The sequence below is a fragment of the Stegodyphus dumicola genome, chromosome 8 (assembly GCF_044657685.1).
Source record: "Stegodyphus dumicola isolate Sdum_Otavi_A_Nest chromosome 8, ASM4465768v1".
Taxonomy (NCBI): domain Eukaryota; kingdom Metazoa; phylum Arthropoda; class Arachnida; order Araneae; family Eresidae; genus Stegodyphus; species Stegodyphus dumicola.
Window position 1 is genome coordinate 85188938 of NC_140775.1, and position 25823 is coordinate 85214760.

Below are 25823 nucleotides of genomic sequence, written 5' to 3' on the forward strand. Positions count from 1 at the left end.
TAGAAAATAATGGGCTCTGAAAATGCAATGTAGGCACCCTATCTGGTAACAATCAATCGACCCATGACCATTCATTAATGTTCCACTCTCTGATTTCTTTTCCTTGAAAAAATAGAAAGCTATGGAAAATCCTAAAATTGTTTCCTGAAATAAATCTTCTCCGATTGCCAGTCTCTGCAGCGACAATTTTTTTTTTTTTATTTTGGCAGTAATTGGCAACAGTAGAACTCCAAAGGTTTCTGTCCAAAGAATCATATCTCTTCCCACACAATTCTGTTTTCTGCTTCATTAACAGTGCATGATCATGAAATACGCATGTCTGTCCGTATTAATTTTTGTCTACACGTCATTTTTTGCCGACATAAATTAATACTGTGCACATGTTTTTACCTCAGATTTTATAAAGGGGAAGGAAGGATACCAAATTTATTAGGAACCAGTCATTTTCAGTTTACTAATATTTGTGCTTTAAAGTACACAAACTATCCTCAGTTTACTGAAGTCCGTTGCCGTTTGGTAGCAATTTCCATCAAAGTTAACAGGTAATAGAAATCCATCTGCAAAGTAGATACGTTTTACAATTTTATACATAAAGGTAGTGATGGAGGCTATTCAGTTTCCGTAACTATTATTAAGGGAGCACTGCTAGTGTCTGTATTGATGTTAATATGTGCTAGCCATTCAATTGCATTCATCTAGTTCGGCGTGAAATCGTGATAGTTGGTTACCATCCTTCAATTTCTGTTTTCGGAACTGTAAAATCATTTTTAAATTAGAGTTCAGTAATGGTTGTTTTCCTTTAGAACAAACAGATAGAAGTTAATAATTTAAAAAGAATAGATTGTAAATTTGATTCTATTTTCTAGTTTCATGCGCAGTCAAATTGCATGTTTATTTGTAAAATGCTAACTGTGTTTTAATTCAGAATAAATTAATTAAATTTTGCGTAGGTTCTAAATATTTGTCCTCTATAAAAATCATTAGACAGTATTACTTCTGCTTACAATTAGATTCCCAGCTGAAGATAATGGTTGTATTTAGTCTGTCCTGGTTTTGCTTTTGCTTGCATGTACGTAGGAACCAGTAAACCACAAACCAGTAAACTTTCTCTCTTAGGTTGATAATGCTAAGTTCTGATATATTAATTGTCTTGTAGAGACATTATTATTTTTTGTCCTAAAAGCAGGAGATATGAAAACTACCCTCGCCGAGACTCAAACCCTGAACCTCTCAAATACGCGCAGAGCGTGCTCACCATTACACCATGAAGGTATGCAGAAAGGAGGAAGAAAATACCTTGTATATCTCTCTTTTAAAAGGAGACTGGAAATTAGGGGACCCATTCGCCAAATCCCGGTGGTGATGAATTGTCTTCCGCAACCTTTTAGTTCGGGTGCCACTGGTAGAGTCATTAGGTTATTTTGAAGCAGGAGGTGTTAAAAATATGCAATGCCCTTTCCGGGACTTGAACCATCGACCTGTTAAATATGCGTCGAGTATGCTTCCAATTAACGACGAAGGCATGCAGAAAGGTGGAAGAAAATATCTTATTGTCTACAAAAATTCAACTGAAATTCCTCTTAAGATATTAATAAAAAACACGCATATTTTTTTTTAGTCCATTCGGCATTCGAATAAGAAGTATTCCGAAGCTCAGATGAGCAAATTACCTTGATACAAACTTAGTATGTTGAAACTCCGAAAACTGGAGAATAGTGGTCTTTAATGAACTAAATTAGAATAACAATAAGATTAAAAATAAATAAATAAATAAAAATCTCACAATGGATTGTGGGTCGCTAAACTGATACCTCACTCAGAAACTGGCGTATCAAAGTTTACCAGATATGTTTTGAAACCAGCTATAAAGCTACCTTTGCAAAATGACAATTTTATTTAAGATTATTACATTTATTATATCTGGAAAGTTCTTTATGGAACTGACTTGAAAACATGACATGATTTTTGCTTTTTTATCACTTATTACTGTAACAACTTTCAGGGAAAGTTTCTTTCGAAAGGTAATGAAACTGTGTTTATATGTCTTAACATTTTTTTAAAATATTAATTTTAGTGAAAAAAGTCTGTTTGTCTTTTTTGATTTAATATTTTACAATGAATAGGCATGCATGAACTTTTATTATTTATTTCTAAGATTATACCTTTGCAAATGTATAATCGTAGAAAGTATAAGGTATTTCTCCTGCCTTCTTAGCATGCCTTCCTGGTGTAGTGGTCAGCACACTCGGCGCGTATTCGAGAGGTCCGAGGTTCGAGTCCCGGTGAGAGCACTGCGCATTTTCCATGTCTTCAGCTCCGGAATTACCTAATGTCTTTACAAACTAAACAATATATTCAGAAACGGTGTGTTCATTAGGAATATGATAACCAGAACTCTAGACTGTCTCAAACACCTATACATTTGTCGTAAGTGTAAGAATAGATTAAATACAGATAATTAACTTTAATTTCTTACTTAGAAACAGTTCTAAGTTTATTTAGGTTTTAAGAAATACCTGTATTTGTCTCTAAAATAAACTGAATGAGGTAAAATCATATTGAGATATGAATGATATCGTTATATTACAATAAAAACAAAAGTACGCACCAGTGGGTTTTCACTAGCAACTTGAGTGCTCTTATGCGTTTTTGAAATTACTTCCCTATGAATTTATCTATATTTTGCTCCTTCAGCGGTGAGATTACAACTGAATGCCTCGATCACATGAAATGGAACATACTTAAGATTTTTTTTCTTGCTCATTTCATGTATTGCATGAACCCTTTCGTTCTCTTGCTTCAGTTACTACGTACCGTCAAGCTATGTCAAAAAGTATGTAAGCTTGTTATGGTGATAAACAAAGTTGAATCGGTTCATTTCATCGTACGAAGTATGAGGTAGCATATAATCATTATTTGGCAAATTTCTGTGAAAATTTTCGAATTCCTGAAAAATAATGCAGAGCTTCAGGTTTAACTTTTTGAACTGTCTTATTTCAAAACGTTATAGATAGTATTTTACATTTTTGAAATTTAGAAGTCTACATGTGAATATGAATTGATCAGAGCGTTTTATATTTTTCATTATATTATATTTTCGGATTTAAAAGAAGCTACCTTTGATCCCCGTCTTGCTTCAAAAAGAATTTATATTGAATGAAATTCGTATTTCAGACTAAATTTATTATGTATTTCTCCCGTCTTCTTCGCATGCCTTCGTGGTGTGGTGGTCTGCACGCTGGGCGAGTATTACAGAGGTCCGCGGTTCGATTTCCGGCGAAGGCGTTGCAAATTTTTCATTTCTTCGCTTCCAAAAAATACTTAATTGCCAAAAATTCTTTGCAAAGTGTAGTATTGTGAAATATTGGAAAATATTGGAAAAAGCAGGTAACCATGTGTACATTTTTAATTACTTAAAAAAAAAAAAAAAAAAAAAAACTTAAAGGTTTCAGGTTTTAAATTACGTTCAAAAGGGCGTTTTTCTAACGTTTTGTGTGTTACCTTTATTTATTAAATATCATGTTTTTTGCACTTAAACCATAAAATTCAGTTGAAGAGCAATATCGCAAAATAATTTTAAAATGAGCCTATCTTTAGAGTTTCCGATACGCAGTTCCGCGCGCTGTAGATAAAAAGGCTTTTTCCCCCCCGTAGGGTGTTGCCATTGCTAAAAATTCGTTAAAGTTTTACAAAATATGAAATCGATAATAAAACAAATTTCAAATTTGGTCTTCCACATGCCCATATTCGCAGTAGGATTACGTCATTTAAAATTCGATGGATCTGTGTACCGTTGTTTTATCACAATGCGAGAAATATACATACATTTATGCAGATTTTTCATTATTTAATTTCTTCAAATATAATGCAGGACTAATATTTGGTGGCAAGAGTTTGAAAAGTGAAACGGACATTTATAGTGTTTCAATGCAAAATCGCAAAATGAAAACAATAGTCCTTCAAGGACAAAGCCCGTTTGGACTTAGGAACATTCAAAGTATACGCGAAATGAAAGACCTCTCCAGTGGTTTGGTAGTAAAGGAAGAGGGATTGGGTACCTTCTGACCTTTTCCTCAAGTTGTTTTCCTTCTAAATTGGGGCAGAATTGCACTGTCACCAATATGGTGTTCAAGGCTCAGGCCAACGACAAACGTAAGTTTTGCTCTCCTTGCCGCGATAAAATTCGTGGGCTTATTCGGATTAGGTAACACAAGTCAAATTAGCCACAACAACACATCTTCTGAGGGCATCCGATTTAACTGAAAATATATTGCAAGCGACGACAACTCCCACGCATTTAAAAGGAATTGGATAACATTATAACAATAGGTAGAAAATTCTTTTGAGGGTTTCATAGAAGAGAAAGAGGAGTACAGAGATTTGGCTTTCAACTTAATCAAAACGGGAAGGCTAAATAAATGTGTCAGTTAATTTTTCAGTAGCGACAGGTGCTCTGATCAGAATCTGGACGGAGTTATTAAAAGTACTGAAGGTTTATGACCAACTAAAGATGTTGTTTTTAAGGGTGTTCAAGGTCTGTGACCAACAATAGTCGCAACTGCACTAGTCTATGATTTTTTCATGATGTGCATTCGTGATCAAACTCGAGATAAGCAGTGGCATCAACATCATCAGCTTGAATTAAGATTATTATCTTAATTAAGATTGAAGATAAGATTATTATCTTAATTCTATACATTCCGGAAAAGCAGATAAAGACTGTTTCATTTATATTGCAGAAGTGACTTTTATGGAAGTTTTTTTTTTTTTTTTTAAAGGAATCAATCTCACATTTCTGTTATGAACCACCGAAATTCCGATGAAGGTAACCAATTTATTTTTCAGTGGAGTAAAAAACCGGTTCGAAAAATGTCTACTCGGGGCCCAAGATTTTTATCTATTGAACTGCTGGTACGTTTATAGTATTTCATATTGCTGATAAAATTCTTTAGGAACTTGTGTGGGATATCAGCTGTATATTAAAATGACTTTTTTCATCAAAACCATTGAGAGAATCTTAATGAAATGGATGATAGTAAAAGAATTTTATTATAAGTTAAAATATGCTATACGATGTATGTGACTTTCATTTCATAGTGATGGAATTTATACAATTCAGAGTTGAATGAGTATCACTGACAAAAAATTTTCAAGGATTAAAATTTAGCTTTTTCTTATGATAATAAATTTTATTTTATTGCAATTTTTATTCCTGCAATCAACCTTACTTACTTTTCTGAAACAAAATTATTATATTTAATCACTTAAAAGAATTATTTTAGTGATCATCTGCTGAAAATTGTACGATGGCATGCAGATTTCTCGAATTTAATATTTTCATAATGTTTTCAGTTTTGTACACAGTTTTTATATTTCTTTAAAACCCGTTTAAATTCCTGTTAAATATATAAACATTGCACACTTTTAAAAATGTTACTTGATCCCTTAACCCAGTATGTTTCTGTATTTTCAAGAATGAAAGAATTTTTTGGTTTTTAATTTTAGCTCAATTTAATTGCTCGTTTTGCAACTCAGAAAATGGCTGTTCAGTTATATTACCTCATGGCATCAACTTCCTAAAGCGATATTATGAAAATATAGCACATTTTTTTATTTATTTATTTTGGCTGTCCGAAAAGATTATAAAATATATTTGTATTGTGACATATTTATACGTGTATACAATTTATACATGCATATATACAATTTATTTTTATATGATAATATGTTATAATGGATCGTTAAAAAAGATTCTTAAAATTATTCAATTAAAGTATATAATTTATATATGCATATATACAGTTTGTTTTTATGTCAAAATTTTTTATAATGGATCGTTACAAAAGATTCTTAAAATTTTTCAATTCTTATAAATAGAAAATATTACAGATAAAGAGACAGCATATTGTTGCATAGAAAATCCAACTCTAATCCGTTGAGGAAACTTCCACACAATCAAAATTAGATACCACTCTCCACCATAGGATACGAACACAGGCCAAACGGTTCCGAGCCTTATCGATACTCGGATAAGGCGATTAAATTAATCCCGCGAGCTTTAAAAAACTTCACTTACTTCTCTGTTGTTCCCAGAGCAGTCGCCCCGAGTTAGATCTCGATAAAGCCGAGCTTTACAGTTTCGAAAGCACTGTCCGGATCAGATCAACAATTTTTTTTTTCCTAGGCATTTCGTCAAGACATTGCTGTGGGCGAAATGTACGTGTAGATAGATCTCATGTGGACAAAGTATCTCACAACCCTCTTCTTCCCCTCATCGCGCACTACTTCCACCTCACAGAAGAAACTAATCCAGTTTATTTTTATTCTGTGTCCTTTTTGCTTCTTTCCCCCTTCCTTTTTGTCCCAAAGCGAACGATTCCGCGAGCAAACGGCTGATGTTATGGAGCGCTTTTATTATTTTTTCCCCTCCTATCTCCTTCTTCTCTTAGTTGTCGGAACCGCGTACAGAGCAGAGGAGGACCTCAGAGTGTGGTGGTCCCCTAGGGTTCAGCACATAGCTGGAAATGGAAGGGAAATAGCCCTGGATTTTTAATCCATCCGCTGCAGCATCAGTAGAATAAATGTCTAAGTAGCATACTTTCGTTTCATGACTGGCTTGAGCAGTTATTATGAATAGCTTATGCAAAATGAAATAAATTAGACAAAGTAAATTTGAGTATAAAAGTAGCATCGATTATTGATATCAGCATTAAAAATTAGTCAGACTGAATCTGTTTCGTTAGTTATACTGCACTCACTTCTTCAACGGTTAGGTCCAGTTTGTGATGTTTTATTTATGCAGCATAAATGTAATACACATAGTTGTCACCTAATTTCTGTATATGATAATATATAAAATAGCTTCATAAATTAAAGAAATTAGAGTAAAAGTGTTTCAGCAGTATAATACGTTTTTGCTTATAAGTAGGACTGCTAAATTTTAAAAACAAGAGTCCGGGACCATAGGCATTCTTTTAGAGTGGACATGAGGCACATGACCCCCAAAATCGAGTAACAAATGGGCTTTTGAATTGATGCAAGTATTAAAATGTTAATACACGTGTAATACACGTGTTTTTATTGACACGTGACATAAATACACGTGTTTTTATTGATGCAATACTGTATTCTAAAATGCATTTCAGTCTGTTGTCATCCCTGTGAAAACTTTTTGCGAATGCCCATGTCCAAGAGACTTTATGAAAAATCAATTTCAACGATTACACCATCGTATGTCATATAAACCTGTATGAAAAATAAAAGTCAGAATGACAAAATAAAAAGAAATCTTACAAGTACAAATATGGAAGGTACTGAAAAGTAGACTGAATATCTTTTGCAGAACGCGGGCTCTGAGGAAATGGGATGGCTTTTTGTTTTTGTTCCATTTTTCCGTATTTTCCATATTTTGCAGCAGGTTCAGGTGTTGCACTAGAAAAATTTGTTCCTTAAATCTAGTAGCAGGAGACAATGCGGGCATGAAATAGTGCACTTTGTGACAATATAGTGATGTCTTAGAGCCAAAGTCTTTCTGTATGAAAAATCCAGTGTCTAAATAAATCGATCAGCCGTTTAGTATACAATAATTTATATATGAAATTTGTTGTGCACGAATATCAGATTTACCCAAAATGAAAAGTTTAACTTTAAAAAAGGCCGAATAAATCAAAAACTTCAGTACGAAGCTTTAGAAATGTTTAAATTATTTTACTGAACTCAAATGCCATGTCATATGTATATTATGCAAGTAAACGAATCTCCGTAATATGATTACGATTCATACATGCATTTGTCCGTATGTATTTGCTCTTTTGCACGTATTTATAATATTTTCAAATATTTAGAATATTAATTAAATTAAAATTTTTATTTAACAATATTTCTAATATTTTGAGTTTTTAGAGTTTCTAGATTCGAATATTTCTAGTGCTTATAATATTTTCTGGTGTTTCGTCTGTGCTTTGTAAGGAACTCTCGCATTTCCTCATGCGTGCTGTTTTGGTATAAATGATTAGCATTTCTTCTAGCAAGAGGAAGATCCGTAATTCTAATCCTAGTAGTTCTAATTGATTCTGTGTATTTTTTCGATTTGAAAACAATAATAATAATAATAATAATAATAATAATAATGGTTTTTAGAATGGAGCGTGAATAAATATGCGGTAGAAGCCGCTTCGCCATTGGATTTTGTGGATTGCGTCTTGTGTCTCTTTCCAGTCGCCTTTAAGGGGGAGGGAGAGAAACAAGGAATAACTGAATAACCCCGCACCTGCTTTTGCAGTCTTGTAAGTGCACGTGCTTTGCGGTATTTGCGAATAACAAGACGAAGATCTGGGGTTCGAATCCTGTCGATGGCATCATTAATTTTTCATGTTGCTTGGCTTTCAAAAACCTGCGGTATAATATTCTATTTGCAATACTTGTTGTCTGAACGCGTAAACAATGGACTTTGAAGTTTAGTACAGGTATGAACAAATTTTACCTTATACTGTATATTTGATTTTCTTTTTTTAAATTTATTTTTTATTTAGGGGTTTAATACAAAGCAGATTTAATTCTGATCTCCCTACTTCCATTATAACGAGACAGCGCAATGTTAAATTCAGAGATCCGCTTTCTGTTTCTAAAGTTTTACTAAACTAATATATGCTATGTTGCAATTGCATTTGCTGAACGTCCCCTGCAAGAAGGGTTAAGTCTCAGGAAAACAGAGAAGGGAATCATAATACGAAGGGCAAAAAAAAAAAGACTCGGAAACATACGAGTCTTTCTAAGGGACAAGGAAGGTCGAACACTTTTTTTAGCCTCCTTCTACCAATCCGTTTTCTCGCTACGTCAAAAAATAAGAGGAAAAAATAGAAATAAGAGGGAACTTTCTCCGTCTGTTAAGCCAAAGGGACCCCGATATGACGATACCCCCAGGGAGATTGTTATTGCGAAAGCTATGCCCTGAAATAATGGCAGAGCTATAGAGGAACACCCCCAGATAAGGCTGCAGTTTGATACGAGGAAAGTTTATTATAAAGAAAGCTCAGCCTCTCTCTTCTCGCCAAGGGGATAAGGCTAACGTTTTTTAAGATTTCTTCTTCCTTAGTCCATTCGATGCTCTAGCTAGAAGACAGAAACTTCGGTTGTTTGTGTCTTATTAGATGCTTAAAACGCATTTTTTTGTTTGTCTGGTTAATTATCAGTTCCCGTAATAACTTAAGATTCATTATTTATTATCTTATGTAATAACAATTCATGCAGACTGGAAGTTAAGTGAAAGTCAAGCGTTAGTAGGTTTTCGGTACTATTCTTTAGAGTTATCCAGAATAAGAGAAAAGGTGCATGATAATTATCATGCACTTGTATCTTACTTTGAACATTACTTAAAATTTGATATTCTTTATTTGAATTTCCTTCCACTGTATAATAATTCCGTTTTCTTTGAAAGTGACACTGACACTATCAAAGTGATATTGTCTCAAAATATTTAAATATTTTACTCAAGTTCGTGGTGTAGAAACCGAATCAAATATACTGAAGAGGAGAAGGATGAATTTCTAAATAAAAGAATGTTCTGTCATGTTATAAACAGCAATAAACACATCATTTTGAAATTATTATTGTTTATATCTGATCAATGCAAAAACGATTATGCGAAAATTTCTCGTTTAATTTAAATACTTTTCTTGAGTTTTTGTAAATTGCGATTTCTATATAAGAGTACATGTTCAGTATAACTTGCTCAATTGTTGAGACCAAAACGGCTTCATTTTTCAGGTTTTTTTTTTATTATTATTTATGAATACCTTGCTTGTAATTTAAGCGTGGAACTTAACAGTAAACTCCCAGTTAACTAGGATCCTACCAATGGACGAATTAAGACCACTGCAAACTAGCACTTCTATCCGGGTCCGAATTCAGGTGAATAACAAGCTGCGCGGTTGGTTTTCATGACTCTTGCCATTGTAACGTGAATATGAGCTAGTTCCCCTCAGAAAGGCATCCATAATGGCATTTTTTTCCATAGGCAGATAGCTCTTATGTGCTTTGCTGCATTCAAATAACTTAACCTAAAATCTGATTTTAAAGGTATTTATTTATTTTGTATTTTACACTCATGTCCATAAATTAAGGATAATTCGGAGTCACGCGGAAATCGAACTCTAAAATAAATATATCACCTCTAACATCACTACACACATCTTCAAGTATCATATGCAAATTTCAGGAAGTAACCAGTAATTTCAGGAAGTGACACCGATGGTACGTCACAATGACAAGAGTGTAAGAGAGTGATATATAAGGAATACAGGCAAAGAAGTAAAATTGTTCGCAGGCGCTTTATAAGCATTTCAGTGCATTAACCGAATAGTTATGACACAAAGGACGCATTTGGATGATTTTTTACGTGGTAGAATTATCGGCCGTCTGGAATGTGGGCGTACCCGTCTGGAAGTATCAGACGAACTTGGAATTGCCCAGAGTGTCATCTCCAGGCTTTGGCAACGATTCCAAGATGATGGTAATGTGAGTAGACGTTACAGCACAGGTCGCCCCAGAGTTACAACGCCGAATGAGGACCGGTATTTGGCAGTTACTGCCAAAAGAAACAGGCGGAGCACAGCCTTAGACCTGTCTCGTCAGCTCTCTTCAGCCACTGGTACGACAATTTCAAGGCAGACCGTGTACAGACGCTTAGGGAAGATTGGTCTATATGCTCGTAGACCTGTCAGATGCGTTCCACTTATTGCAACTCACTGTCGCTTGCGGTTAGCCTGGAGTAGAGAGCATGCATTGTGGACACCGCAACAGAGGGCTTGTGTGATGTTTTCCGACGAGTCCAGGTTTAGCTTGCAGTCTGATTCTCGCCGGACTTTCATATGGAGAGCTAAAGGTACCCGTTACCACCAAGAAAACATCATTGAACGACACCGTTACGGTGGTGCAGGAGTGCTCGTTTGGGATGGAATTATTCTGGGTTCCAGAACTGACCTGCATGTTCAAATTGGAACCATGACAAGCCAAATCTATCGGGACGTCATTCTGGAACAACATGTACGTTTGTTTCGGGGCGCAATGGGCGCACAATTTGTGTTTATGGATGACATCGCCCGTCCTCACTGTGCAAACATCGTAAGCGAATGCCTTCAGTCGGAAGATATCACCCGTATGGACTGGCCAGCATTCTCACCGGACTTGAATCCAGTAGAGCACGTGTGGGACATGCTTGGCCGACGATTTGCAGCCCGTCAACCTCCTCCTACATGTCTACCGGAACTTCGGAGAGCATTGCTTTTTGAGTGGTGTAATATTCCCCAAGATCAGATCGATAATTTGATACTCAGCATGCCTAGGCGTTGTACGGACTGTATTGCATCATCTGGGAGACATACAATGTATTAACAATCATACCAACCATGTAATATTGGTTTTTTGTAAACAGGTGTTTTTTGTAATTTGCTCCAGGGAGAAAAAATCGCTAAGTTTTTTAATAATATGAAACATATAGCATCTTTTTTTGCTCTTTACCTTTTGTTTAATAAATAAGCTTTACAAATAAGTCAAATTTGTTTTGCTTCTACCTCTTCCTTTGCCTGATTTTGCATTATCCTTAATTTATGGACATGAGTGTATTTTCCATTATTAGCATCACTTGTTGCTGCTTTCAGCGCACAGTTGGATTGGGATTTTACTTTATATGAATTCCTTTTCATATATTACAATGTATATATATATTGTAACTTGGATAAAATTATATTACGCTGTATTAAGTTTGATATTGAAGCACCCTTTTATTTAGTGACTGCTAGTTGAATTTTTCTGAATTAAAGTGAATTTTATTTTTGAGTTGAAAATTTCAGACAAATGGGAACAAAACACTTTCCTTTAAACAGCTCAATAAAATTCAGGTTAAAAGAATTTCCGTGTTTAATGCCATTTAATTTTTGTTAAAATACTGAAAATAAAAGGTAGAGAAGGTGAAATTGAATGTACAGATGCTTTTCTTCAAAAGATATGCTTCTGGATAGGCTTTTTTTTCAAAAATAAAGGACATCAATTGCTATCGCTAGTGTCATCCCATGATTTCACGTTTGCTTTTTGTTTTCCTTTTTGTACTTTTCCTTTTTGTATATTATTTTATTTGTAGGTAGTTTTGTTTTAAGCTGACAGCTTTTGATCTAATCTTTTCATCATTCTGCAATACACAAATTTAAACAAATTTTTTCAGACAGGGACCAATTAATCCACAATTTGGTTTACCTCCCATGGTTAATCGGTGGTTAGTAATGTATGCTAATATTATACTAGAAACAAAGTTTGTGTATACTGAAGCATGAAACAGCTAAAGTGCTACTGTCTCATTTACCCAAGTGGACAACCTGTATTTGTCTCCGTGTTAATTTTTGTGAGAAACTATATACTGTGGAAAAGCAAACATTTGTTTTCCCCTTTTCTGACTGAATGAAGGTTTCAGAATCTGAGAGTTTGGGCTTTTCAGATTAGAGGCTTGCAAGCTGTAACATGACACTGTTTGCTCGCTCTTATAATGGATAAGTTGCTTGAGAAACCATAGTGACATATTTCTCAGAGTTGAAACACTTTTATTTTATAATTCTCATTAGTTTTGATTTCTTTATAGATGATCATGATACTGTATTCATTTTTATTGAGCAGCAGCTTATACCTCCCATGTGCATGTGAAACTGATTGGGATTTAACCACCAATGCTTGACCTTTTTTTCCAGTTAGGAAAAATTGATTGAATCAGCAAATTTAGGAATTCAGCAATAAGCTTCCCGACTCTGAGAACATAGATTAAAACATAATTCGTCAGACGGTGAAGACATAATAAGCTGGAAGCCTTTGGGATTTCAGCTTTAGGAATCTGACCACATCTTGCTTGTGATAGGATTAATGTCGCCAGACCTCAGTTTTCTGTAGTCTGGTTGGCTGCATATTGTAACTCCATCGTTCTCTTCCTCTCTTCATATTTCCTTCTACTAGATATTTCTTCCTAATTCGTCGCCTTTGCCACCAATGTATACATTGTATCTAATTATTGAATTGGTATCTTTGTATTCATTTTCTCGTCGATTGTCTCAGATGAATTTTCGTATAATTTAATAGAGATCGATTAATCTCAGTAATATAGCGTTTCAACGATATGTAATGAAGTAACTAAATAGGTTGGGTTGTAATGAATCCAAAACCGCTGCTCAACAACATTTGAACTGGAGTAAGAAGTTTTCAATATAGCATCATTTTTAAAGTCAAAACTGAACTGAGCGGAATTAAAAATTAATGTTCGAGATAAAGACTGATTTGCTCATAAGACTGATTTGCATACTGCATTTTTTGGAGTTATTTTACAAGAACATAGATTTCTAATGTCAGTCTACAAGACATCTGAACTTAATATATTTAAAGCCATTCCACTTAAAGGAAAATAATTAAATAATTTAAATACCATACTTATTTATACAGTTAGATCTCATATTAATATTTTTTGTCCTTTTTAAATTTGCTTTTACATTTTTAAATTTTTGTGCAGCGGATATAAAACTGGTCCCATACGGTTGAAATAAAAATAATAATAATAATAATACATTGGTCTTGGTCAAAAAGCAGAATACATGTTAGCTAAGAATTAATAAAATGAATATTAGAATTAGTAATATTGGATGGATTAACCACGTCGCGAACCATCCGTAATGAACATCATTTGAATGTGTCCCATTAATGATGTCTGCGTTAGACAGATGGTAGTCATAGAAAATAAAGAAATGTTTGAACTTAATAAAATTATACATTTTCTAATGCAGCTCAGGGTATGTGATTATTGATGAATCAAAGCGTAGCTAAATGGTAAGTTTATTGAAAGCCCTAAACATTGCCTTTCAAGAGAATAATTTCGAATTATACTGTAAAGCTTAAGTTACGATCAAATATTTTCACAGGAAAAATATAGCAGATCAATTTTTAAAAATATGCTATTTTTATATTAATATATACAAAATCTTAGGTAATGCCCCCATCGCCAGAGAATTTCTTAACGCAGGTGTTAGCGAAGACTGGGGCAAATCTTATAATGACAAAATACTATTACGCGTGATAAGCGGCACTTTTCCTTCAATGACCATAATTTTTGTAATTTAAATACTTTTTAAATGCTTTTGCTTTTAAAGTCCAATTCAGTGACTACAAGTGTTTATTTTTTGTCCAAAGATGCACTTTGCCCAGAAGGACTTTTAATTTCGTTTCGAAATTTTGCATTGATTCACTTTTCAAATTGTTGCCACCAAATATTATCACCCTGTATTATACTTAAAGAAATTAAATAATGAAGAATCTGCATAAATGTATGTATGTTTCTCGCCTTGTGATAAAACAACGATACCTAAAGGCATCAAATTTGAATAACGTAATCCACCTGCGAATATGGGCATCTGAAAGCCCAAATTTGAAATTTGGAATTTGTTTTATTATCAATTTCATATTTTGTAAAACTTTAACGAATTTTCGATTAACAAACTGAAGGATTTCAAAGCCAGCAATTGCAACGTTGTACAGGAAAAAAAAAAAAAAAAAAAAAAAAAAAAAAAAAAAAAAAAACACTTTTATCTCCAGCGCGCGAGACTGTGTATCTGAAATTCTAGAGATATGCTCATTTTAAAATTATTTTGCTATATTGCTCTTGAACTGAATTTTTATGATTTAAGCGCAAAGAATACGATATTTGATAAATAAAGGTAACACACAAAATGTTAAAAAAATGCCCCTTTTGAACGTAATTTAAAATCCGAAACCTTACAATTTTTTATTTTTATTTATTTATTTATTTACTTTTTTTTAATGTTTAGAATGATAGCAAATATCTTCGTGAGACAAACGGATTGCCGGGTGAAAAAAGTAAACAAAAAATAACAGCCAAGAATACTTCCTAGCGTTATTGTTAATACTTCAATTGCTATTTATTTTGAAATGCAGTTTTATCTTTCTTAAATTTAAAAAAAAAAAAAAAAAATGTTTCTGGTGATAAGTAATTACAAAGACGTATGCTAATATTCTAACAAATGATTCAGAATGAATTGATTTTTTTTTCGGAGGTGGGGCCTCATTGGTAGATTTGAATGTGTACTCGTCATTAAAACAAGCAGGTGTCATTTTGAAAAGACTATGGGAGGGAGCGACTCATAGCTCTGGACTTTTCCCTATACCTGAATTTTTTTCATTTGGACCTATCTGAAGGACAGAGCGTAGGGCATCGGAAAATATAGCAGAACTACACATCCCGGACAGTATAATAATATTGAAATTCAGAAAGATTCCGCTGCTGTGTTGCAATGATTGACCTCCAGCTCTGACTGTAATAAATTTCTTGATAATTTGTTTACTCACTGTTATTACATATCCTTATTTTTATATATTGAGTGGAATAGTTTACTTAACATTCCCAGTTAAGTAAACTATTCCACTCAATATATAAAAAATAGTTTAGATAATAGGTAGAAGAGTTTCCTGGTTTTCACTGCCACTATATTGCAATCGTAACTGTTGGAAATATAGTAGACCAACTGAATGTAAAAAAATGAACAACAGAACCTCACATCTTAAAACTTAACAAGACACTCCTTGAATCATGCTTATTTTGTTGGCTCGTATGATCCCTGTAAACTATATCTTCAACACCGTTCTGATTAGGGGTTAGCAACCTTGGCTGCTGCATCGTTGGGCCGGCTTCGAATCCTGGAGAGGGTTTGCATAAGTTTAAAATGGCTATGCGGCATGAGGGCATTTAAAATTCTTGATCGACAGATCTGGTGATAGGTAGAGGTAACGGTAGTAGAGGGGTCGGAGAACCTCAAATCTATTCCCCGTGGTATGGAACTTTCGCTATCTGGCGGGTGTAAAATCGGTTGCCCTTTGTGGTACTTCCTAGGCAATTGATGATTTGGTCTGTGATGAAACGGCTAAATGACCAATGAGCGTGGTCTTTCTGATAATTGCACAATCGCCTTTTAATTTAGGGAAGACTATAAGGAATGAAAGTGTCCTTTGTAAGCTTAGCTGGTCAACATATCCAGCTAACAAATTGGAAAATATTGGGTACTATTTCTGGGAAGTGAACTGTTATTTTTTCAAGGTTCCTGCTCATTAAAATCTTCAAATGTTTCATACGAAATTATTAGTTGGCTCGAAAATATTTTAAGTTTGATTTATGTTTTTATTTATTAAGTACGTTTTAAATTTTTATTTAATTTTGGTTAACAAGATTTTTTATTCTACTTCATTCGCGCTTAGAAAAGTTTTGAGTAATTTATAATCTTAATTATAATTTCAGAAGATTATATGTTTAGAACTGAATTAACGTTAAGAAAATAATTTTATTTCCGATGTCTGGTTTCAATTTAATTTATAGCAATATAATAGTGAATTAAGTATGAAAATTTTGTTGTTTATATTGTAGATGAAAATTCAACTACTATACCTTGTGAAAATTATGTATAAGTGTTAGGTCATTTTCTTTAGATAAGTAGGATCAGTAAGTCGTCATTATCAATTATTCCTCCACATTATATTTTTATTGGGGAGGGGGAGCAAGTAAAGAGAGTTTCTGTATGAATGCAAAAAGTAGATGATTTTAGAGATTTTTAGACTGATAGATGATTTTAGATATTTTTAGACTGATAGATGATTTTAGATATTTTTAGACTGATAGATGATTTTAGAGATTTACTCGAAAATATGATCTCCGCTTTTTTTTCCTATATTTTTGTTCTAAAAGTTGGTAAGAGTCTTATAATCGTGTTTTAATAAATGATATTGCAGAATGAGAGGAAGGAATTTTAACTACCACACTACAGAACATAATTTTACTGTTTAAATATTAAATAAACCTCAATGGTAATTACCGCATGTATAAACTGCTTAACATCCATTAATTCTTATAGCGACGTTAAGTTGAGCGATTTCATTTCAGGCTTATGTCCACTATATCAAGCGCACCAGCGACCGAGCAGTAAAGTCGGTGAATGCTGGTAGTTCGGTCCGGAATTCGAATTCCGGCAAACGGGCTGGTTGCATGGCCCTTTTCGTGGTTTTTCCCATAAGTAACGTGTACACGGACCAGTTCTCTTTCGAAAATCTTCTATCCCTTCCCTTAGGCAGATGGCCTTTGCCATAATCAAATAAACCAATCTACAGTAACTTGGTTATTGGTATATCTGTAAACAAAGAAGTACTAATGTATCATTAATTTTTCCTAATTTTTTATCCATATCATAGTAGTATGCTATATTTAATTAGATAGCTTGCATTTCATTATAATCCGAAGCAAATGAATTTTAATCAGAATTATGCTTTCATCAAACATTCATCTATGTTATTTCTTAAAATATATCTTAAAATGTAAGAGAGGTCTTATATGCGGTATACATCTGAGTTACATCTTACAAAAAAGTATAGTCAAAGTCGAACCTCATCAGCGAAAACTCACGAAAAGGATGTTTCATATTGTATTAAATTCTTTATAGTGCACCTGTTGGCATAATGTTCTTATTTCGCATTTGCGAAAAGAAAATTTTTAATATAGGAATTGGAAACTGATTGTATTAAGTCTTCTTTCTCAAATCAAATGGAAAGGAAATGTATGTTCATGGGAAATATTGCAAATTATACATATTTTAGTTAGTTTCTTATTTTTATATTTATCCTTTTAATATTGCAATGATCAGTACTCATAATTAGACTGGGTTATTTCTGGCCATTTTGATTGGCCTAAGATAAAACCAATGTAGGATAAAATAAAAACCCGTAAAATACATCCCCATCCACTGCTTAATGCATTGCTCAGAAATTAAAATTTCTCAGATCTCCGTTATTCTCTTTCATTAAAGAAAGGAAACTGAAGGAAGGGGGTATATTCTATTACCCCATGTTTCGAAATGAAGGAGTATTCGAAGAATCTACCTTCTGCGAGAAAGAAACTATCCCTTGTTCTTCTGTGCAGCGAATGAGGTGAATTTTGTTCTTCTCTTCCACCCATTATAAAAACTATTTCTTTCAGACAGGGGTTGAAAAAAAAAAGGGATGCTTTATCGATCGCATATATTTCTCAACAAGAAAATAATATATATAAAAGAAGCTCATACTAATATGCTCTCGACCTTGTTAGTCGTTGCTATGGCTACCGCAGCCCTGCTCCACCCCTTTCTAATATTTTTTTCCTCTCCATGTCTGCCCCCTTCTACCCAGGACTGTCACTCCCCCCATTTCACTTCATAGCCGTGGTGGTGGTACCGGTAAAGATGACATAATTATTACATTGCCCTGTGAGCATTTTAACTCACTTTGACTTGTGGTGGATGTAACCCCTAAGGGGCAGGATGAAGGTTTGAGAAAGGGGAAAGAGAGTCGAGATTCTAGCGTGGGAGTAATATTACGCTAAAGTTCGTCCGTGTATCCTCTCTCCTGGATGCAATAAATTTGAAGAATGGGGAAAGGGGGGATTGTTTGATTGATTTTGCCTACGGAAGCGTGTGAAATTTCTGAAAGTAAGTTGAATCCAGTGTTTGGTGTATTTTTATGGCCAGATTATCTTTCATTATCTTATTTGCTGAAAATGCTGAAGAAGAATTTGTCATGTAAATTATAGTGGGAAAGCATATGGTGAATGAGTTCTTTTGGGAAACAAAACAGTAACTCTTGAAATATCAGCAAGTGTTATTTGCTGCAATTAAAAAATAACTCATATATCATTTGCAAACAACTGTTGTACTAAACTGTGAAGCATTGACCAAGAATCAAAGTTGCGACCTCTCTCAGGAGATATGTTTGTCTCCCTTGATTGTCTTCTTTCAAGATTACTGATCCTTTACATCAGTCCCCTTTTAGTGAGCAAAAGAACAGAGGAAGATTTTGTTGGCGTCAAAAATCTTCATTGGTTTTTATCCACCACGTCAATCTACCAACTCAAGTTGTCAGCTCGAATTATTATATGCTCTTACTTGTTGCAGCTATGTCCTCATGTTCAGTTTGGGACAAACGTATGTGGGCTAAATGTAACATCTGAGGGGATCCTGTTATTATTTTTTTAGCCTTTTATCTAGAAGGGTTTACATTGATCCTCTCTGGTATCTAAGGAAAAAGTCGGGAGTTTTGAATTTTTCAACTCAAATATTAGTTTATTTTCACATAAGATACAAATGTTGAATTCTTAATCAGAAACTTGTATTTACCACTCATATTAATATGCTTATCGTTAAAGACCAAGATATATTTCTGTTCAGTGCAGACCGCATGGCTGCGACTTTCGTGCAGTTACCATTCTTACCCTAACTAAATCATTCCTTGCAGCAGCAATCAATCTGTAGAGGGAGCTGCATATATTTTTCTCTTGAGTATGAAAGGAGATGAGAGGAGAGTTTCGGGCACTACTGGTATCCTCTTATTGCAGACTGACATTCTTAGTTCGACCCTAGGCAGAATCCGTACTGTAAAGGATCGAAATGGGCTAGCTTCTGTTGGCGTAAAGTTGATGGCGTAAAGTTTATACTGACACAAGAGCAACACCAACATACAACTGATAATAGTTAAAGGCGTGCGATCGCCAAGCCAAAAATGAAATTTTTATAATGATGCAATAAAAAGCAAAAGCATTAATGCACATTTATCATCTATATAATGTTATCACAAACATACGTACAGCAAGAATATGTACGTACCGTACTCAATGTCACTTACTCTATACCATGAAACTGCGTAGAGTCGACTGTGGCATGGCACCGACACTTCGCAGGATTGATAAATCATAGGTTTGACAATACATCGACATCGGCAGAATCGACTCCATACAGGACAACATTGCATACAATCGACAGCGACGTAAGTCTGACATCAGCATAGTTTAACATAGCCAGAGATTACAGTTAGCAACACCGCATGACCAAGATAGAAAGAACTTGATCTTGCATAGCATTGACAACGGCATGGGTTCGAAACTGGTTTTTGAACTACGATGTCAATCTTGTGCTGGTAGAAAGACTGTGGATTTTATGCAGTGCTTACCTGTACTGCATTTCCGAACTATAAAGTAGTTCATCAGTTGAGAATTTTCATCTTCATACTGGACCTTTTTCATCTATATACAAACTACTTGCCAGTGCACTTGCTGTTTGTATAATCTTGCATTTCAAGTCTAGGATTTTCTGCCGTCAACTAAAAATAAAATACGCATTAAAGGTTATATATATATTATAATATATATAATTGCTTGTTTGCAAGTATGGGATATAAAGAAATTGCACAGAATTAGTTAGAAAACTATGTCTATATCAAATAAAACAAAATTATCACATTTCTTAATTATGGGCTAAACCTGTGAGACATCATGTTATGATATCGCTTCTAAAATTATACAGACACAATGCTTATCTGATTCGCCAAAATTACTTGAAATTTTAACCAACCATTTCAGGGAAACCACTAATGCAAGTAAAAATTCACATTTTTATGAAACCTTAATTAAAAAATCGAATTACTTTTGAATCTTGTTAGTACATTGCTCTCTTAAAATTAATAAATATATAGGCAGATATACTAACTAGTTAACTTATATGTCATGCGTAAGGACATATTCATATGAAATTGTTTGCAGAAGCATTTTATATATTATTCAAAAGGTTTTTAATACGAGGAATTTGCTGAAATATGAACGTTAACAAGGTTCTTTAAATGTCAAAAGTTAATGTATTTTTATTATGAATGTAATATTACTATGTTTAATTTTAATATTATGCTTCATTATTATATATTATTTGTATAGTTAGATTATATGTCATCTTCATTATGAATGCTTTTAATTATTGATTTTAATTTCACTAAATACCTCATATCATTAATATTTTTTATTTTGATATATTTTAATAATTCTAAAAGTTGAGTTTAATTACAAAACCTTTTTTCTTTTAAAATTTAAGACAGCCAAAGGTATACTATAGATAAACAAAATAGATATAATGTAGACGTGTAAAGAGTGCCTTGACGGCGAATTGGCCCGACGGCGAGTTGCCCAAAGGCGAAATGGCATGACAGCGAAGTGGCGACGGCAAAACGGCAGAAGTGGATAGTCCTATTCCCTGCATTTCTTAGAAATTGGGCATGAGAACTGGAAAAGAAATATGTATGCCCGATTTCAAAAATAAGTTAGTATAAAGCTAGATCTTATTTATCTTTTAAGATGTTATAGAAGATTAGACAATATACTAAATTTAATAAGTTAAAAATGATTTTTGTTTTATAGTATCTCAGATTAAATTCATGTTTCGTTTACTGTTTTTTGTAATTAATTTCCGCTTATTTTCTGGTGTAAGAATCTTATACGATTGGAATAAGCAAACTGCTCTATTTCTTCATACAATGTTTATGAATTGAAGACAAATATTGAAATAGATTCTTCTGGAGAACTTCTATAGTGAGTAGTGATTTATTTTTGTCCTTTATTCGGGGTTGAATACTTTCCCATTGCCAGTGACAATTAATGATGTGCATTTAATTAAGCTTCTTTAATTCATTTAATTACTTGTGAGGAATAATAGTTTGGAAACTGTTCATTGGTACATTTAGATAAATAATTTGTTTTCTGACGATTACTGCAATAGAATTTAATTTAAAATGTTGTGCCGCATATAATGTAAAGCTGCAGTGTATATTGTTGCAACATGCAGTTCTCAATTCAAGTTAAAATTAAAATAATCTCAACTTTCCTAAGTATCCTGAGTTTTGGAGTTCTGTAATGTAAGATGTTCTGTTCCATACTCAGAAATTATTTTGATAATCATAATTTAGATTGCATATTATGGCTGGATGGATAGAATGGATTTCTATGGGATAAATCTACTAGCCAACACTGAATGCACAAAAAGGCCTGAAGCTATATATTTATTTCAAAATCAAAAGATATCCTCCTTCAGTGACAAGAAATAAAATTAAACCGGGCGGGGAGAACTCGTGAGAATGATCTGCGATGACGTTCATGAAGAGTACTTGCCTAAAAAAAGAATACTTCTGGAGCAGACAAATAATGCTTCCCTAAGGTGAGGAATATGGAGTACATAAGAAGCACCTTCCTAGAAAGAAAATTCTGCAGGAGCATATGAGGAGTGCCTGCTTCACGTGGTTAAATTTTTGAAGCATACAAATTATGTCTTCCTAGGGAGTGAATATTGAAGCTTACAATAAATACCTGCCCAGGGAGGGAATATTTCTAGACCACATGAGGAAAGCGTGTCCAGGGAGGGAATACTTTGGGAGCACCAGCTGAGTGCTTAATTGAAGCAACTGGCTCTTATTTATGATACTAGTATGAAGTATTGCGGAAATATCCATGTAACCAATCTGTGCGGCCACAAAAAGTTAGATAAGGGTCAAAACTGTTGGTCCTTATTGACATTATCCGTTCACTGTTGGTGGGTTAGAATATTAAAAAATACTTCACTACATAATCTCCAGCGATAACTAACACTCAGCAGGGGATAATTGGATTAATACAACCGTGTTTAATAGATGAGCGTAGCCACGGCGAAGGTGATGAACAGTTTTATTACCCGTTCCCCGCTGTCCATTGATTAGATTGAGTAAACTCCTTTTTGATGTGTTTTATCTCAATTCACCCTGTAAATATGTTTCACAGTTAATTCTACAAAACTTATGCAATTCAAAACGGCTGTCGTTTTTTCGTCTTGTGAACACAGGATCTGAAGTAATTCGAAATTATACTGATATTGTTTACTTGTTCCATAACTCTCTTGCACAGAAACAAGACGTACGATAATTTCTAAGAGATTACTGCTTTATGCTACATTTGTGTGCAAAATATCTTCACTTAATTGGCAAATCTTTTGATGTTAAAATGCAGTTGGATGTTGCCAAGAGGTCAGCAGCAAAGCCATAATTTTATTCCCAATTACAAGTTTTGATTCAATTCGGTGAATACTCGAAATTATAATGAGGTCTTTTTCCTCCGCGGAGGCATGTAGTGATTTATTTTCAAGTACCTTTTTGGGTTGTTTTATTTTATTTTTTCTCTTTCTTTTCTTTCGCAGATGAAAGCTAGCAGCTTTTTTCAATTCGCTTTCTCCTACTCAAGAATATATATATATATATATATGCAGCTACTTTCAACTGCATCTACATTTCGTTTTCCTTTCTTGTTTCAAATAAATAAATAAAAGAAATACATTAGTCAGTTTCATTAATGAGTATCTTATGGAATTATCAGCTTTTTTAAAAATTCTTTCGCATCAAATTTTACTCAGAATGGTTGCAATTTTAAAGTTAAATAAATTCTTATGCTATGTAAATTTTACAAATTAAGCTGCTGTTTGTTTTAAAGCAATGAAATTAAAATTTTTTAACATTTAAGAAAATGAAGCATTTTTAAATATATGAAAGGCGCACAGGAACAGAATTACCAATGCAACTTCAGTTAATGAAAAATAATTTCAGCTAAATTGGAAATATGAATCACTGGACTGTAGGAGAATGTTAAGGTTTTCTTTTACCTGCAGAAGATGAGAACCCTTGATGAAATGTAATATGGAGCGAAAAACTTCACGGCACATGCTTCGTAGAAGTAGTAAAGTTAACGCGTAAAGCAGAATCATACCACATACGTTACATATTTCCGCGTGTGTAACATGAATACGAACCTGTTTCTCTGTTCCTCCGCTGGCAGATAGCCTTTGAGAACTTTACCTATAAACATCCTAAACCAATTTTTGGATCTCTCACTAGATCGCCAAACCATCACTGGGTGGGGACTGGCTGTAAATAAAGTCGGAATTAAGGGAAGCTGGTTACCGGCTGCTTAACGCACTGTTGTATAAGTGCATCATGAAAAAAGAAGTTCTGGGTCCGAGTTCCACTCGAATTTTAAAACATTTCGAAATCAGTAGTCATTAAAAACAAAGAATGGAAAAGCCTTGTTAAGTGATTCGTTCCTGGAAGCGAATTCATGTCTTATTGCTTTTATGCTCTTTTACCAGAAATGTACAACCGAATAGTGCAGTTTTAACACTCAATAACAAATCTATTTCAGCATCTCATACAAGCACAAACCATTCCGTGACAGTAGCAATCACCCAGGTTTTTCTATGAACTATTATTCGCTCGCTTTTCATCCTTTACTGATGAGCCGCAGTGAGGTGCGAGTCTTTAAGGTAGATTCGTAACGAAAGTAGGCTTTCTGTGTGTTTTATTTTGAGATGCCAAGTTTTGCGCAGTGTGAATTTCATACACGGCTCTAAAAAATATGCTGTAGTGTTAGCAAATGCCAGCTTTTTTTGTCAATATTCTGCGAGAAACTACCCGTTTTACTTCCTTGTACGAAGTAAAGCAAGCATTGTAATCGGGAAAAATCCGATCTCGAATCCATTTGAACGATGTTTTTGCGTGATATATGTACGTACGGACAGAATAAAGGACTCTTTTTCACTAAACGGATTGTATGGATTCAGAAGAGTTTTTTCCCTTGACTTCTGTACGTAAGTACGTATGTATGCATCTCGCTTAACTCGAAACGAGTAGGCTCAGAACGTTGAGATTTTGTGTATGGGACTGCTTGCTGTAACATGTAACAGTGCACCTTCCTTTTTGGTTACTATCTGTTGCATCAAAAGTATATATACATATATATTTATATATGTACCCACTCTGTTATCCGGCTCGCTGAGCTCAGTTTTTTATTCTTGTATGTAGGTAAATTGTGCATTTCTTTGCTTTAAAAGGGATTGAATTATGTTGTTCTTATGTTCCGGTTAAGGTTTTTATGCCTTTAGTCAATCGTCATGCAATAGTTGTAGAATTATAGTCATTTAAGTGCTAACGAAACCGCAGTATGTTCACATTTGAAACTTTTATCGGAATTATGAATTAAATCAGTTTCTTCACCAACTTTTTTTTTTTTTAATCAAAACATCTCTCCTCCTTGTTTGCTGGCCGAATTGCTTGTTTTTGGATTGAAAATCTAGTTTCATTTGGGGGGGGAACCCTCTTTTCTAACTGTACTTGGTGTTTTATGTTTTTCTGTATTTTACAGTTTTTAGTGAAGATGTTTTGAGTTTTTATGTATTTTTGCCTTACCGCGGTGAGGACTGAATTAATCTCTAATAAAATTCGAGAAAATAAGTTTAAATAAAATGCAGCAAAAAATTGTGTATAATTTAATAGGCTGTACAAGGAAGATATGTGGCGTTCACATATTTTATTCTATGAAGTAACTGCGAATGGTGACTAATTTCTCGATATGTTGGAAAACTAGCTGTTATATGAACTGATGTAAAGATTGTTATTGTTGCTTATGCCCACTTATATACTTATATACATATATATTTATATATGTACTGACGTAGTCAGTCCAAGGCCCATGAAATTCCTCGTGGCGAGGAGCGCTATACGCCTGCCGTTGGCAAGAACCTCGAGCACTATTCAGGAGAAAATGCGATTTAGCTCAGTTCTGCCCCCAGTTTTGATAGAGAACACCCGGAAGGAACAGGCAGGTCCGGAGGTCTCCCACACCTCTCCCCTTCCAACAAACCCACACGAGAGAACTTTAGGCTCGCCGCATATTTAGAGTGTCCCCATGCCGCACCGACACTATACATTTACAAACATCTATGGCAAACATCCATGGCTTCTCCCGGTCGTCCAGCTAGGGACTTCGTAATCTATTAATGCATGTATTACGAAAGATTTTATCAAAAGTAAAACAAGTTTAGGGTGAGTTCGATTTCTATGTCATATGATCTGGACACACAGATTGAAAGAGTGTAATTAAT

At 34.1% G+C, this 25823-nt stretch overlaps 1 protein-coding gene across 7 annotated transcripts in view; it reads left to right on the top strand.

Moving 5' to 3' along the window:
• The window catches only part of LOC118193314 (uncharacterized), a 277544-nt gene that overhangs the window by 186255 nt on the left and 65466 nt on the right, over positions 1-25823 (top strand). For 2 of the 7 annotated variants that reach the window (XM_085822063.1, XM_085822065.1), the window contains one exon: positions 20967-21191. The exons of the other annotated variants lie outside the window; for them this stretch is intronic. The gene's annotated coding sequence lies outside the window, so the exon portion shown is untranslated. The remainder of the gene's footprint in view (positions 1-20966; positions 21192-25823) is intronic. 7 annotated transcript variants of the gene reach the window in all.